This window comes from Schistocerca americana, chromosome 2 (assembly GCF_021461395.2).
Source record: "Schistocerca americana isolate TAMUIC-IGC-003095 chromosome 2, iqSchAmer2.1, whole genome shotgun sequence".
Taxonomy (NCBI): domain Eukaryota; kingdom Metazoa; phylum Arthropoda; class Insecta; order Orthoptera; family Acrididae; genus Schistocerca; species Schistocerca americana.
This window is the reverse complement of record NC_060120.1, coordinates 562,200,417-562,218,531: the sequence shown is the minus strand read 5'-3', so window position 1 is coordinate 562,218,531 and position 18,115 is coordinate 562,200,417.

The following is an 18,115-nucleotide window of genomic DNA, read 5'->3' as shown; positions in this document are numbered from 1 at the left end:
TGTGACATCTGGGGGATAACAATTGTCCGTGGGCATGGAGGTGACAGCCTGTGATGCGTTGAATGAGGAGCCAAATGTTCCGTTTCAGGGGGCAGGTAAGACGATGCTCGTCATTGTTATCGAAGTGGCAGTCAGAACAAAGTACGAAGTAGCCAATATTATGTCATGAAGTCGACGTTTGGTCGGGAATTTACCGTTGACAACGACATACCAGAGTGCAGATACGTTCGATGCTAAAAAGGGGGCGTGGACCCACCCCCAAACCATCTGCCATTTGACGTCTGGATACTGTACCTGTATGAGTTTGCGAGGGATGGACGATGTAAACAAAGATAAAAGTTCTTTGCACAAGGAGGGCGGGTAATCGTGAGATTTTTCAGAGCATAACTGAGTTGGGCGAAGTAAGTTACGATATGGAACAATAGTGATGAGACAAGTGCTATGTCGATCGCTGGAGAGAAGTTGTTGGAGTCTATCCAAGAAATTGCGTGTTAAATATGGGGAGGACCTTCGCCAGTGCAGCAGCATAGTATGTACAAAGAGCGCAGGGGACCGCGCTCACATGTTGACGAGTCCAAGGCCACGTTTTAGAGGCCACAATGTTGACGTTTTGTAGCGGACCTTGAAAATTGCTGCCAAAAGTATCAGAATGCCGGCCGATTGCAGATGGAGACCAAGGAGTGATGCCACTGAGAAGATATGGGGAACATGTACCAGTTTATGGGTCACTTACATGTTAACATAGGACACATGTTGTGCTTGGTTCAAGTTAGAATAGACATGGTAGTGAGCATGGCGCTCTATAGATTGCAAAAGCCGACGGTAAGCCACAGCCGCGTTATGGTGTGTGGAGTCCTTGAAGTCGATGCTACCCGAAATATGTCTGTACAGCTGTATACAGTGGATGGCGTCGTTGATCTCTTGGGTGCAACGGGCAAGAAGTAGGAGATCATTTGCGTAGGCCCTGCAACGGTAGACGTGGTCATGTAAGGTGAGCCCCTGTAGGCAAGCTGTAAGGCTGGTGATGAGGGGATCCAGAGCAATGGCATGCAGTACTGTGGACATGGGTCATCCTTGGCACTCAGAGTGGTACATACAAATCAGCCCAACAGGTCTCCCATTGACCTAGACCATGGACACAGGAGGACACAATAATTGGCGAACGGTATCCACAAAGAGTGTTGGGAACCCACACGCATCGCGACCGCGAGTAGGAATGGTTGTCGAATGTGGTCAAACGCGCACATTAAATCGATAGAGACCACTGCCGCATAGAGTCGACAGACTGCGGCTATCACAATGAATTAATGGCATTCTCCAAAAGCCATCTGAAGGGTAACCCCACACCCACGATCAGTCTGCCAGTGAAAGGATCGTAGGTAAGACCACGCATATGCATGCCAGTAAGAGGTGCATATATATTTCATAATCCTTGTTTATTAATGTAAGGGGATGGTATTCGGAGACATTTGTTCCTTCCAATGGCTTAGGCACCACTAAAATAACGCCAGTGGCAAATTCGGGTGGTATCGACAAGGATGGAGTAAAGAGCTCATGAAGCATCTCCGTCCAGCGAGAGAGCATTAAGATAGTGAATGCCCAGTAGAACTCCACCAAAAGACCATAAGGTCTCGGTGACTTGCTCTTCACTGCCTTGTCGATCGCGTCTCCCACCTGTCGATTCCACAGTAATGAGGGTCTGTTCAGGAGTGCGGCGGAGTTCATCAGCAAGTTGCACCGCCGTCGGATCGACGTCGTAATAGTAGCGATAGTGGTCAGCGCAGGTAGACACCACCACCGCTTGCATTGTGTGGGGAGTATCATCAGAGGTGGTGAGGTAGAGACGAAAAGGCCACGTCGACGAGATGGTCAGATGCAGTGTGGGCCCTGTTGTTCCGAACGTACCAGGATGCTGTCATGTTGGAGAGCGAGCCTTTACTATGCTGGTATTCCCTATGGACATCAGGTGATGGGAGGAGCGCATTGAGCTTGCGAAGGAACATTTAGTGTAAACTCGTAGTATCCTGATCTCATGCCACTGCTTCCTTGCCACATGGCATGACGACCTTTGTGTATGCAGGTTTCACACACTTGTGCCACCAGTGCAACATGGATGCATACTGTGGGAGATATTTTTTGCAGGATGCCCATGTAGTGGCAGTACATTGTCAGCCGTGTGAGTCTCCAAGAAGGAAATCCTTCACTGTGCCCCACCGACTGAAGTGGCAGAATGATCGTGCAGATGGTGGCGCAATGTTCCAAAAACGGAACGAGTCATTCTTCTGCTTCGGAGAATACATTTCCAATTTCCAAGGTGAACAGCGATGTAAAAGTGGTAGAATCTGCTCGCAGAATGTGCTCTATAATGGTTATAACTGGGGGGGGGGGGGGAGGGGTGGGGGGAGCAATGAATCTTTTCCAAAGCATCAACTAGATGAAAGTTGTCAACTAAGGTATGTAGCATTTGGCATGGCGAATAACCAGATTCCTAATCCTTCCGGTGGAGGACGGAGTTAAAATCGCTGCTCGCAACAGAGTGATCACAGCAGCCATTTCTGTGGAGAACTTGGACTATTGCCAACGATTTGTGGAGACAGATGATGTACATCTCGAAGATGGTTAAGCCATCCCCTGTCTGGACAGGGGAAGTTACAGACAACCCCTGTCTGGGCGGGGGGAGTATCATATCTGTGAGAGCGATCTCTTCGCATAAGTAAAAGGCCATGCCTCAGCCCGATTGATCGCCCCAAACATGTACGAGTCATAGCCATAAATTGATCGCAGTGTGGCTACATGAACTTCCCGAGAAGGACTACATTGATGTCAGATTCCCGAAGCATATCATGGAGGAGCTGCACTCTTTTATACAGTGCCAACCATTTTGATGAACAGTATGGCAAACCAGTAGATTTATGCTAGTAGTGGTGAACCCGCCTCTACCATTGCTGGGGGCAGTGTGGGATGGAGACCAAAGGAGGGCCCATTCTGCCGGCCGCAATGCGTCGATTCAACATTAGCTTCTAATTCTTTTGGTGATAGGAGGGGAGGGGGGGGGGGGGGCGGGTGGGCAGACAATTCCGCGGAGGAGACTTTTCATCCTCCATATGTCACTCTCACGCCCTGATGCCGAAGGTCTGTCCAGTGTCTATATGAATTTCGTCTTGGTGAGTGAGATCAAGAGAAATAGGCAGGGAGACAGGCCTGTCAACCTGCGAACCAGTCAGTACTCTGTTTGTGGAGGCCTCCACTGACTGCACAGCCAGCAAAGCGTGGCGGTCATCGTTAGTATCACCCACCGACATCTGCATGAGATCGTCAATTGGGTGGGCGGCTTCTCCATCGTCTTGGATGAGTGCGTCGTCAGGACCGGTGAGCGAATGGCGACAACGTTCACGCCGACGCGGCTAAGGCTGTTTGTGCACGTGTTCCTCAGTGTCGGACGACATCGAGGAGGAGCGTCGACTAAGTTCGAAGGCCTCAGTTGGTGAAATGAAGGAGTCGAGCTTGTGTTGTGGAGAGGTACCCATCTTTAAGGCGTTAGTCGCGGGAGTGCAGGTGGCCGCCATGTCGTTGGATGGTGGGATAGCAGGAGGTTCCGACTTGAGAGATTAGCTGGACTGGGCTGCCCTGTAAGTTACTGGTAGGGCGATCAGCGTGAGTTGCACGGATGTTTCTGATAACGGGAGCTGCAGGACACGTCTTTGCATGCATTTCGAAGGCAAAAAGCCCTCCTTCCTTCAGCTGGTACAGGTGTGGTGCTGACCGTCATACATCATAATGGCACGGGAGCTAGGAAGGTACGAGCCTCTTCAGATCGATATGAGCCTACCTGACGCCGTTTAAGACTTTCACTCAGGTTCAGAATGTCATCAGCGGCTGTCGATATCGAGCTATAACTTTTTCATTGGCGAGTAGAACTGGCTTTAGATCTCTTTAGATCCTTTCACCATGAATTTTAATTCCACTCCTGAACCTATCTTTTATTTCCATCATTGCATCTTCGATGTACATATTGAATAGTAGGGGAGAGAGACTACATTCCTGTCTTACACTCCTCTTAATCCGAACACTTCGTTCTTGGCGGTCTCCTCTTATTACTCCCTCTTGGCTCTTGTACATATTGCATATTACCCGTCTCTCCCTATAGCTTACCCCTATCTTTCTCAGAACTTCGAACCTCTTGCACCATTTTACATTATCGAACGCTTTTTTCAGTTCTACAGATCCTATGCATTTGTCTTGATTTTCTTCAGTCTTGTTTCCATCATCAACCACAGCGTCAGAACTGCCGCTCTGATGCCTTTATTTTTCCTAAAACCAAACTGATCGTCATCTAAGACATCCTCAGTTTTGTTTTCCATTCTTCTGTGTATTATTCTTGTGTGTGACTTGGATGCATGAGCTGTTAAACTGATTGTACGATAATTTTCGCACATGTCCGTTATTGTAGTCTTCGGAATTGCGTGGATGATACGAGGTGCATTCAAGTTCTAAGGCCTCCGATTTTTTTTCTGATTAACTACTCACCCGAAATCGATGAAACTGGCGTTAGTTCTCGACGTAATCGCCCTGCAGACGTACACATTTTTCACAACGCTGACGCCATGAGTCCATGGTAGCGGCGAAGACTTCTTTAGGAGTCTGTTTTGACCACTGGAAAATCGCTGAGGCAATAGCAGCACGGCTGGTGAATGTGCGGCCACGGAGAGTGTCTTTCATTGTTGGAAAAAGCCAAAAGTCACTAGGAGCCAGGTCAGGTGAGAAGGGAGCATGAGGAATCACTTCAAAGTTGTTATCACGAAGAAACTGTTTCGTAACGTTAGCTCGATGTGCGGGTGCGTTGTCTTGGTGAAACAGCACACGCGCAGCCCTTCCCGGACGTTTTTGTTGCAGTGCAGGAAGGAATTTGTTCTTCAAAACATTTTCGTAGGATGCACTTGTTACCGTAGTGCCCTTTGGAACACAATGGGTAAGGATTACGCCCTCGCTGTCCCAGAACATAGACACAATCATTTTTTCAGCACTGGCGGTTACCCGAAATTTTTTGGTGGCGGTGAATCTGTGTGCTTCCATTCAGCTGACTGGCGCTTTGTTTCTGGATTGAAAAATGGCATCCACGTCTCATCCAATGTCACAACCGACGAAAAGAAAGTCCCATTCATGCTGTCGTTGCGCGTCAACATTGCTTGGCAACATGCCACACGGGGAGTCGTGTGGTCGTCCGTCAGCATTCGTGGCACCCACCTGGATGACACTTTTCGCATTTTCAGGTCGTTATGCAGGATTATGTGCACAGAACCCACGGAAATGCCAACTCTGGAGGCGATCTGTTCAACAGTCATTCGGCGATCCCCCAAAACAATTCTCTCCACTTTCTCGATCATGTCGTCAGACCGGTTTGTGCGAGTCCGAGGTTGTTTCGGTTTGTTGTCACACGATGTTCTGCCTTCATTAAACTGTCGCACCCACGAACGCACTTTTGACACATCCATAACTCCATCACCACATGTCTCCTTCAACTGTCGATGAATTTCAATTGGTTTCACACCACGCAAATTCAGAAAACGAATGATTGCACGCTGTTCAAGTAAGGAAAACGTCGCCATTTTAAGTATTTAAAACAGTTCTCATTCTCGCCGCTGGCGGTAAAATTCCATCGGCCGTATGGTGCTGCCATCTCTGGGACGTATTGACAATGAACGCGGCCTCATTTTAAAACAATGCGCATGTTTCTATCTCTTTGCAGTCCTGAGAAAAAAAATCGGAGGCCTTAGAACTTGAATACACCTCGTATTTTTCCGAAAGTCAGGTGATATGTCGTTAGAGTCATACATTCTACACCCCACGTGAATAGTGGATTCGTTGTCACTTCCCCCAATGATTTTGGAAATTCCAATGGAATGTCATCTATCCATTCCGCTTGATTTGATCTTAAGCCATCCAAAGCTCCCTTCAATTCTGATTCTAATTCTGGATTCCCCATCTCTTCTAAATCGACTTCTGTTTCTTCTATCATATCAGACAAATCCTCCCTCTTTAATGTACTGTCTCCACCTACTCACTCTCTCCTTTTTTTTTAATAGTGGAATTCCCGTTGCGCTCTTAATATTACCACCCATGCTTTTAATTCCGCCGAAGGTTGTTCTAACTTTCCTATATGCTGAGTCAGTCTTCCGACAGTCATTACTTTTTCGATTTCGTCACATTTTTCAAAAATGGTTCAAATGGCTCTGAGCTCTATGGAACTTAATTTCTGCGGTCATCAGTCCCCTACAGCTTAGAACTACTTAAACCTAACTAACCTAAGGACATCACACACATTCATGCCCGAGGCAGGATTTGAACGTGCGATCGTAGCAGTCGCGCGGTTCCAGACTGTAGCGCCTAGAACCGCTCACATTTTTCATTCAGTCATTTCGCCCTAGCTTCCCTGCACTTCCTATTTATTTCATTCCTCAGCGGCTTGTATTTCTGTATTCCTGAATTTTCCCGAACATTTTTCTACTTCCTTCTTTCATCGATCAACTGAAGTATTTATTCTGTTATCTTCCCAACTTCTGTGATCGCCCTTTTTAGAGCTGTCCACTGCTCTTCAACTGTACTGCCTACTGAGCCATTCTTTATTGCTGTATCTATAGGTTAGAGTACTTCAAGCGTATTTCTTCATTCTTCAGTACTTCCGTATCCCACTTCTTTGCGTGTTGATGCCGCCTGACTAATCTCTTAAACTTCTGCCTTATTTTCACCTCTACTACATTGTGATCTGAGTCTATATCCGCTCCTGGGTACGTCTTACAATCTAGTATCTGATTTCGGAATCTCTGTCTGACCATGATACAATATATATTAAATCTTCCCTTATCACCCGGCCTTTTCCAAATATAACACCTCCTCTTGTGATTCTTGAACACAGTTTTCGCTATTAGTAGCTGAAATTTACTACAGAACTGAATTAGTCTTTCTTCTCTCTCGTTTCTTGTCACAAACCCGTATTCTCCCGTAACCATTTCTTCTACTACTTCCCCTACAACTGCATTCCAGTCCCCCATGATTATTAGATTTTCATCTCACGTTACGTACTGTATTACGCTCTCAATGTCCTCAAATACTTTCTCTACCGTTTCATCTTCAGCTTGCGACGTCGAAATGTATACCAGAACTATCGTTGCCTGCGTTCCTTTGCTTTCGATCCTGGTAAGACCAACCCTGTCAATGAACTGTTCACAGTAACGTACTCTCTGCCCTACCTTCCAATTTATAACGAATCTCCTCCCGTTATACAATGCACTGCTGCTGTTGATATTATTCTATACTTATCTGACCAGAAATCCTTGTCTTCTTTCCATTTCACTTCACTGACCGCTACTATATCTATACTGAACCTTTGTATTTCTCTTTTGATATTTTCTAGCCTCCCTACCGCGTTCACACTTCTGCCATTCCACGCCCCGACTCGTAGAACGTTATTCAATCTTCTTTCGTGGCCACCTTCTGCTTGGCAGTCCCCTCCCGAATTGGGGACTATTCCGGAATCTTTTGCGAATGGAAAGATCATCATTACACTTTTTCAATTATTGTTCACATGTCCCGTGGATACACGTCGTGTGTCTTTAATCCAATGGTTTACATTGCTTCTGGATTCCCATGCCGTTGATTATTGCTGATTCTTCCGCATTTAGGGACAGTTTCTCGCTCTAGGGACAAGAGAGTGCCCTGAATCTTTGTCTGCTTCTCCGCCCTCTGTCACAAGGCCGTTGGCAAAATGATGGTGACTTCTTATGCCACAAATCTTCGGCCACCAACGATGATTATTAATTATTGCTAGTGGTTTGCAACCGTCTTCCCGCGCACGCATATTGCCTGCTTCCGGCATGATAAATTCCGACGCCGCCACGCGATTATCATTAATCGCGCCTTGCAGCAGTGACAGCAGCAGCTACCACCATCTGATGATCTCGAGCAGTTGCATCGATGAAATATTGTGCGAGTTACACAATACGATCCTGCGGCAAACCCGAGAAGCGTATTTAAACTTCCCCTATATGAATAATTACTTTCCGAGCACCAAACCTGGTAGCATTACTGTCAAGGACATGGGGAAGAGAATCAATGCAGAATCAATTCAATTGGAATACTTTAATGTCCTGTTATGGTACACTACACTATTACATACCGGTACCATTACTGCTACAAAAGGGGCTCAATATGGCGGCCACCAGTGTCCAGACGCCGGCCGCTGTGGTCTAGCGGTTCTAGGCTCTCAGTCCGGAACCGCGCGACTGCTACGGTCACAGGTTCGAATCCTGCCTCGGGCATGGTTGTGTGTGACGTTCTTAGGTTAGTTAGGTTTAAGTAGTTCTAAGTTCTAGGGGACTGATGACCACAGATGTTAAGTCCCATAGTGCTCAGAGCCATTTGAACCAAGTGTCCAGACGAATCTGAAAGCGCAGGATTGCGTTCTGCACATCAGAACGAAGCATGCCCGTAGGTATGCTGTCTACCTCTCTTGATATGCTGCGCTTCAGATCAGCAGGTGTGTGAATGTTTCCCCGGTAAACCTTGTCCTTCATGTACCCCACAACCAAAAATCACAGGGAGTGGGATCAGGTGATGGTGCTGGCCAAGCATTTGGAAACGATCGGCTGATAATTCTATCACTTCCAGGACCTCCACCTCGCATGAAAACTGTTTTCAATGCGTCTCTCTCTCTCCTGTAGGACGGATATGACATGCTGGCGAAGCATATCGCAGTAACGCTGGCCAGCCACACTGCACGTCTTTGGTCCTTGAGCGCCAATCTGTTCAAAACTGAATGCGCAAAGGATGAACGTAGCCTTGAAGCCACACCATACGGTGACACGTTCACATACAGAGGAACTTAATTCACAGGGACTGGAGGTGAAGATCCCTACACTCGGCAATTCTTTGTGTTGACGTCACCCGTCACAGAAAAATCAGCTTCATCTGTCCGTAGGATGGTCGAGGGCCAACCCTCGTAAACTTCAATCCTTGCGAGAAAGTGGAGAGCGAAGTCAACACGTCGTTATGCGTCCTGTTGTGCAAGCTGCTGTACGATACGGATCTTGTACGGATACCATTTGAGAATGGTTTGAAGCACCTTCGTACAGTGGACAACAGGATGTTGAACTGTCAAGACACAGCAGGCGCACTGCCTGACGATCGGGAACTGCGCGCGGCGTTGTCTGCCATAGCAACAGCGACCTCATCAACCACCTGTGGCGCAACCAGTCGTCGGCCTCTTCCCGGAGCGACGCCCAGTTCTCCAGTTGATTCGAACTTCTTCATCATGCTGTTCACAGCAGGTGGAGAAAGAGCACCCTTTCTTAAAAACTTTCAACCGGCGATATTCTCAAAGTGCAGCTCCAGCGTTACTGTTGTTTTGGTAATAGAGCTTCACCAGTAATGCTCTGCTCCTTTTATCCAAGCTCATGTTGACTGCGACTGGTCAGGTGTGTGAGACTATGAACCACGATGACTGATCACGGCACCTGGTGGCTACAGTTGGAACTGGGCGGTGGCAATGTGACGCATGGAAAATTACGCACCCCATACTCTGGACATTAATGCTACTAAGTTTGGTACTAGTACGGTAACCAGTTTCCGTTCTATAACGTGTTAAATAGGAAAAGTTTAATTATAACCTCTCGATATTTTTACAGTCACGTAGTAATCATCTACTAGTCGTGTAATTAATGTAATCCAGCCCTCGGGGGGAATGTATGAGAGAAAGGAGATTCCAGAAGTTGCTTATGATACCATGAATCATAAGAAATTAATATTGGAGCTACCGACTGACGCAGTTTATTCAATGCCTGCTGCATAACAGGCAACTTTTTGCCACTGTGTCAAAAGTGGCCGATGTAGAATGAGAAAATTGGCCTTCGCCAAGGTAGTGTGCTCGCTGCGATATTATATAACATACAAATCATTGATCAGCCTCTCAACAGTGAAGCCCGGTCCTCCATCTATGCAGATGGCAGAGCTGTCGCTGCTCAACGAGCAGAGTCCGGGCTAGTATCAGCTGTCGAAGAAATTTCTGTCTACTACGACGACAAGCACTTTAAACCCAATCCGGATAAAACACAAATGTGTGCATTCTCCCTAGACTCGTTTGTTGCAGCTCTCCACGCCGTGAGAGTTTCTTCATATTTGAGTAACTGCTGCAAGTTACATCCTTTTGAATCTGCTTACTGTATCCATCTCTTGGTCTCCCTCTACGATTTTACATCCTACGCTTTCCTCCAGTACTAAGTGGGGGATCCCATGATGTCTCAGAATATATCCTATCAACCGATCCCTTCTTTCCGTCAAGTTATGCAACAGATTTATTGTCTCCCCAGTTCTGTTCAATTACGGTATCTACTCATCTAATCTGCAACGTTCTTCTGTAACTCCACATTTCGAAAGCTTCTATTCTGTTTTTGTCTAACCTGTTTATCTCCCACGTTTCACTTCCATATATGTCTGCACTCCAGACAAATACTTTCAGAAAAGACTTCAAATCCATATTCTGTGTTAACAAATTTCTCTTCTTCAGAAACACTTCAGTTGCGAGTCTACATTTCATATCATCTCTACTTGGGCCATCATCAGTCACATTGTCAAAATAGCAAAAATTATCTGCTACTTTAAGTGTCTCGTTTCCTAATCTGATTTTCTTAGCATCACCTGATGTAATTCGACTACATTCCATTATCCTCGTTTTGCTTTCGTTGATGTTCATCTTATACTCACAAGACATTATGCATTTTGTTCAACTCCTCTTCAAAGTTCTGCGCTGACTTTGACAAAACTACAATGACATCAGCAAACGTCAAAGTTGCATGCACGTTTACATGCTTGCACTCAACATTCTGGCGGATACACAGGTTAGTAATGTACCAGCATTTCACATCCGCAGTTCATAATCTCGTGCTTACTTTAAGCTGTGAACTTGCAATCTTAATCACTTAAATATGAGGATCATTTGATAGGAGAGAGGTATTTCACAAACAGTAATGTAATTTACTTATTTATTTGTCCAACTAAGAGAACCCCAGAACACAATATAATTCCAAAACTACAGTGAAGTATTAACGATTGGGAGAATTTCGTACTTCGAGAGTCCCATGCTCAGCAGTCATTCTCTGCAAGCAGTACTCCTGAGTCGCAGGGTTCGCTTAAATTACTGCAGACCATCAAGTGTTCAGAGTCCTGCCTTGCCCCACATTCGCACAGTCCGTCATTATTGATATACCAGTTCTTCAAATTAATTTTGCATTTGTCAGTATTCCTCACCATCTGTAGGGGTCTTCCAAATCCCGGTTATAATTATAATTCGATCGGGACTTAAGTTACCAAACAATACTGTATAGACTAAAGACAGAAGGTATGTACCAGGAACCAACTAGAAGGAAAAGTGACGAATACAACGTCGGGAGCGCAGCGCAGCGTTCTCCGCAGCTACAGATGATACTCTGCACATGCTGATCACGTTGATGCGGCTCTTCGCGAGACTGGCTGCATAGCCACAGGATGGCTAAGGCCAACTCCAATGAATAAGCTATTTCCACACATGGAATTAGCACCTCCAGATGTAAGAAGAACGATGACAGAACAGATCGAAAAGAAGAAGCAAGCAGCAGATCTAAGGCATCCGTGTTTAGAACTTATCCGTAACCATTGCTTGCAGAGAATGACCGTGCGTGCCATTTGACTGATGAACATGGGGCTCTCAAAGTGTGAAATTCCCTCAATCATTAATACTGCGCTATAGTTTTAGAATTATATTGTGTTCTGGTATTTTTTAGTCGAACAAATACATAAATAAAGTACATTATTGTATGTGAAACACCGCTCTAGTATCAAATGAACCTTGTAACAGATACACCGACGGAAAAAATACCACAAACAAAAAATAATTTATGTAGAGTGTGAATGTCAAATTGATTCCATATTTTTTAGATTTCCATAAGGCTTTCGACACCGTTCCTCACAAGCGTCTTCTATCAAAACTGCGTGCCAACGGAGTATCGCTTCAGTTGTGCGACTGGATTCGTGATTTCCTGTCAGAAAGGTCACAGTTCGTAGTAATAGACGAAAAGTCATCGAGTAAAACAGAAGTAATATCCAGCGTTCCCTAGTGAAGGGTTATAGGCCCTCTGTTGTTCCTGACCTATATTAACGACATAGGAGACAATTTGAGTAGCCGTTTTAGATTGTTTACAGATGATGCTGCCATTTACCGTCTTGTAAAGTCATCGGATTACTTGCCAAATGATTTAGATAAGATATCTGTATGGTGCGAAAAGTGGCAATTGACCCTGAATAAAGAAAAGTCTGAAGTTATTCACATGTGTACTAAAAGAAATCTGAAGGGTGTAAATTCAGCCAAATACTTAGTGATCACTGTTGTGTCTAGACAAGACAGCCTAGACACAATGAGAGGAAGCCGAAAGGCACGCGCTAAGCTAAAGTTGGATGGCGTGAGGTCTGAAACAGGATACGTAATGAATGCTATAAAGAAAAGTACGTAGCTCCTGGAATACTTAACTCTAATCCATCCTTTTGGTACATCTGGAAATTGTGGCGATACAAGTGAGACTCTTTAGATACATGCAATGTTACTAATGACGCCTTGCTAGGTCGTAGCCATTGACTTAGCTGAAGGCTATTCTAACTATCTGCTCGGCCAAGGAGCGAGGCTTCGTCCGTGTAGTCGCTAGCTAAGTCGTCCGTACAACTGGGGCGAGTGCTATTCCGTATCTCGAGACCTGCCTTGTGGTGGCGCTCGGTCTGCGATCACACAGTGGCGACACGCGGGTCCGACATGTACTAATGGACCGCGGCCGATTTAAAACTACCACCTAGCAAGTGTGGTGTCTGGCGGTGACACCACAATCACAATTACAAATAACATAAACTGGTACGATACATACATAATATTGTGGGTAGAGCAAACCAAAGACTGCGATTCATTGGCAGAACAGAGACTGCTTACACCACGCTTGTCCGCCCTATTCTGCAGTATTGCTGTGCGGTGTGGGATCCGCATCAAGTGGGACTGACGGATGACATCGAGAAAGTACAAGGAATGGTAGTTCATTCTGTATAGTCGCGAAATAGGGGAGATAGGGTCACAGACATGATACGTGAATTGGAGTGGCAATCATTAAAACAAAGGCGTTTTTCGTGGCGACGGGATCTTCTCATGAAATTTCAATCACCAGTTTTCTCCTCCGATTGCGAAAACATTCTGTTGCCACCCACCTACATAGAGAGAAATAATCATCACGATAAAATAAGAGAAATCAGGGCTCGCACAGAAAAATTTAATTGCTCGTCTTTCCCGCGTGTCGTTCGAGAGTGGAACGGTAGAGAGACAGCTTTAAGGTGGTGCATTGAACCCTCTGCCAGGCACTTTATTGTGAATAGTGTGGTGTCACCGCCAGACACCACACTTGCTAGGTGGTAGTTTTAAATCGGCCGCGGTCCATTAGTACATGTCGGACCCGCGTGTCGCCACTGTGTGATCGCAGACCGAGCGCCACCACAAGGCAGGTCTCGAGATACGGACTAGCACTCGCCCCAGTTGTACGGACGACGTAGCTAGCGATGCACACTGACGAAGCCTCGCTCATTTGCAGAGCAGGTAGTTAGAATAGCCTTCAGCTAAGTCAATGGCTACGACCTAGCAAGGCGCCATTAGTAACATTGCATGTATCTAAAGAGTCTCACTTGTATCGCCACAATCTCCAGATGTACCAAAAGGATGGATTAAAGTTAAGTATTCCAGAAGCTACGTACTTTTCTTTATAGCATTCACTACGTATCCTGTTTCAGACCTCACGCCATCCTGCTTTAACTTAGCGCGTGCCTTTCTTGTCTAGACACAACAAATAGCAGAGTAATCGCGTAGATGTAGATGTAGAATATCAGGAATATGTTGTCTAGGTTACATATATAAGTGATTTAGGTTGCAAGATCACAGCTTAATGTAAACGTGAGATTAGCCATTGCAAAAGTGAAATGCTGGTACATTTATAAGCCGTGTAACCGACAGAATGTTGAATGCAAACATGCAAACGTGCAGGCATTGTGTTTAACAGGTGTCAGATGCCATTTTAGGGGACGGAGATTCTTGCCAGTTCCACTTAGCCGGTCAATAGAGAGATGGTCAATGCTGTTTGTGAATGACGCTAGAGTTTTCGTCCGATGACGTCCCGTAAGTGCTCGACTGGAGACAGATCTGGTCATCTAACAGGAGAAAGCAACATATCGACACTCTGCAGAGCATGATGGGTTACGACAGCGGTATGTGGGCGAGTGTTATCCTGTTGGAAAATACCCCCTGAAACGCTGTTCATGAATGGCGGCACAACAGCTCGAGTCACTAGATTGACTTACAAATTAGGGTGCGTGGGATGGCCAGGAAAGTGCCCCTACGGTCATACGAAATCGTACACCAGACCGTAACTCCAGGTGTAGGGCTAGTGTGTCTAGGACGCAGACAGGCCCTCAACTGGCCTCCTTCTTACCAACACACAGCCACTACTGGCACTGGGGCAGAACAAGATTGCATCACAAAATAAAAAGGACCTCCACAATGCCATCCAATGAACTGTCATTTCACACCATTGAAGGTGCAAATGGTGGTGGTTTGAGATCAGTCGAATACACGCTACAGGGCCTCTGTCTCAGAGCGACCTTGAAGTAACAGACTTCCAACAGTTCGTTGTGTCAATGTGGTATCAACAGCTACTCGAACTGCTGATGTAGATTGAGGTACTGTGCACCGGAGCCATACGCCCAACACGATGGTCTTCCGTCCCGGTAGTGCCACGTGACTGTCTGGATGCGAGCAATCATGTACGGTGATTACATTCCTGGCAAGTCTTGGTGTAGTATCCCAGATGGAACATCCATCTTCTCGTAGATCTATTACACGCCCTCGTTCAAACTCAGTGAAGTGTTCATAATGGCGTCTTTGTCCCCTTAAAGGATTCTTGACTAACCTGAACTCACCACTTCCAATCGCAAAGGTAAGTAATGCCTACCACAGTTACAGTGTCTATTTCAAGCAAACCTGATTTTCATCTTCATAATCCCAAAGAAAGCAGGTGTTGACAGATGTGAAAATTACTGAACTATCAGTTTAATAAGCCACGGCTGCAAAATAATAACACGAATTCTTTACAGACGAATGGAAAAACTGGTAGAAGCCGACCTCGGGGAAGATCACTTTGGATTCTGTAGAAATGTTCGAACACGTGAGGCAATACTGACCCTACGATTTATCCTAGAAAATAGATTAAGGAAAGGCAAACCTACTTTTCTAACATTTGTAGGTTTAGAGAAAGCTTTTGACAATGTTGACTGGAATACTCTCTTTCAAATTCTGAAGGCGGCAGTGGTCAAATACAGGGAGCGAAAGGCTATCTACTATTTGTACAGAAACCAGATCGCTGTTATAAGAGCCGAGGGGCATGAAAGGGAAGCAGTGGTTGGGAAGGGAGTGAGACAGGGTTGTAGCCTCTCCCCGATGTTATTCAATCTGTATATTGAGCAAGCAGTAAAGGAAACAAAAAAAATTCGGAGTAGGAATTAAAATCCATGGAGAAGAAATAAAAACTTTGAGGTTCACCGACGACATTGTAATTGTGTCAGAGACAGCAAAGGACCTGGAAGAGCAGTTGAACGGAATGGACAGTGTCTTGAAAGGAGAGTATAAGATGAACATCAACAAACGCAAACCTAGGATCATGGAATGTAGTCGAATTAATCGGGTGATGCTGAGGGAATTAGATTAGGAAATGAGACACTTAAAGTAATAAAGGAGTTTTGCTGTTTGGGGAGCAAAATAACTGATGATGGTCGAAGTAGAGAAGATATAAAATGTAGACTGGCAATGGCAAGGAAAGCGTTTCTGAAGAAGAGAAATTTGTTAACATCGAGTATAGATTTAAGTGTCAGGAAGTCTTTTCTTTAGGTATTTGTATGGAGCGTAGCCATGTATGGAAGTGAAACATGGACGATAAATAGTTTGGTCAAAAAGAGAATAGAAGATTTCGAAATGTGGTGCTTCAGAAGGATGCTGAAGATTAGATAGGTAGATCACATAACTAATGAGGAGGTATTGAATAGAAATGGCGAAAAGAGACATTTGTGGCACAACTTTACTAGAAGAAGGGATCAGTTGGTGGTACATATTGTGAGGCATAAAGGGATCACGAATTTAGTATTGGAGGGCAGCACGGAGGGTAAAAATCGAAGAGGAAGACCAAGAGATGAATACACTAAACAGATTCAGAAGGATGTAGGTTGCAGTAGGTACTGGGAGATGAAGAAGCTTGCACAGGATAGAGTAGCATGGAGAGCTGCATCAAACCAGTCTCTCGACTGAAGACCACAACATCAACAGTGGCGCTACTAGCGCAGTTCTCATGCGACTGGCCCATTATCTGAATAAACACCATGTTTCAGATGTAGAAACACGCATGCCAAATTTCGTTTATGTCGCACCACTCCTTCTTAGTGTAGCAATTTTTTTTTTTTTTTCGTATGTATAATTTCGGGGGCCGCTGTCACGAAACAAGTGATTAGGGCGTTACCTGACGTTCCCTCTGCTCCTGGGCAGAGACAGGCAGCGCGGCTGGAGAAGGTGGGGTCAGCTGGGGAACTGTGCCGAGCTGCGCTGCCCGGCGCCGCACGCCAAGGCCGCCACCTGAGCCGGCGCGTCCGCGGGCAGCTCCAGCCCCAGGTCGGGTGACCACGCGTTGCGCAAGCCGGAGAGCGGAATGGCTGCACGCACGCGTCGCCTCGCTCACGCACTGCCAACCAGGTATCTACCGTGTTCCTGCAATTACTTTGCTATCCTGTTACAGCACTCCCTGTCTACAGCTGATGAAAATGACCCAGACACCTGTTAGTGGACATTCATACGAAATTTACCAACCCGTCGCCTTTATGACGGCTTGAGCTCTGCCGAGGACACCTTCAGTGAGATATCTGAATGCCTCTGGCGGGACAGCAGCACATTCTCATCAGGAGAAGGTAGTGAAGGTGGACACTGTCGTCTGGAGTGAAACTGACGTTCTGACTCATCCCAAAGTTCTTCCATTGTGTTCACTTCAGTACTCTGGATGGGCCACTCCATTTTAACAGTGTTTTTGCCCTCAATTCACTGCATCGCAGGTACTGCTTTACGAAAGGCTGCGTTGTCATACTGGTACAATCATCATCCGTGAACTCTTCCTCTACTGACTGATGACCTCTGAAGTTAAGTCCCATAGTGCTCAGAGACATTTTGAGCTCTTCTGCTACTGTACCTAATATACAAAGCTGTAAACTGAGTTCATATCTGTGGTGTGCGTACTGTAAGACCTTCGGTACACACACCATCAGATTATTGGACTTATCGCTCTAACAAAGTAGGCGTGGTCTTACCGTGGCGTGTTTATCTTCTGCCGTTAGGTCAGACGATAGAAATGCCACTTGCACACTTAGAGTAGCAGATTGACGGTGACCAACTTTAAACAGAACTCGATTAATTTTCACACACATTTATTAAAATAATAAAAATCATAAACATTATGTAACCTGATTCTGGATGCTGTTTACAATTGACAATCTGAAGTTCCGTTGGTCTTGGTGCGTTAATCTTATTCTCACATATCTCTGATACTTGACAAAGTGTCTATACATTTATCTTCATGGCTATGTACAGGAATATGATAATCTTATTAGGCGCAGACTGAAACTTGACTACAGACAAATGCAGACTAATGCAGACTGACTAATTAGAGGTCTGTACACTCGTTATAATACCTCGCGCGTTCAGGTATCACTGCGAGCGTGTGATCCGCGAGGAGAAAAGGTTCTACGTTAGCAGCAATCTCATTGGCTGCGTTACATGTTAATATGCGGATCGGCGGAAGCAGAATTTGGTCCGTCTCTAAGACAGCGCCATCTCGTAGTGCGGAGACGGACGGTCGCTGCGCCTGCGCTGTTGTGCTTAGCGGGGCGTGCTCTAGTGGGAAAGTTGTGTACGAGCTGACTACGCGGAACTATGTACACAACAATATCCCTCCAAATTCAAAACTTTCTTAAGTGCAAT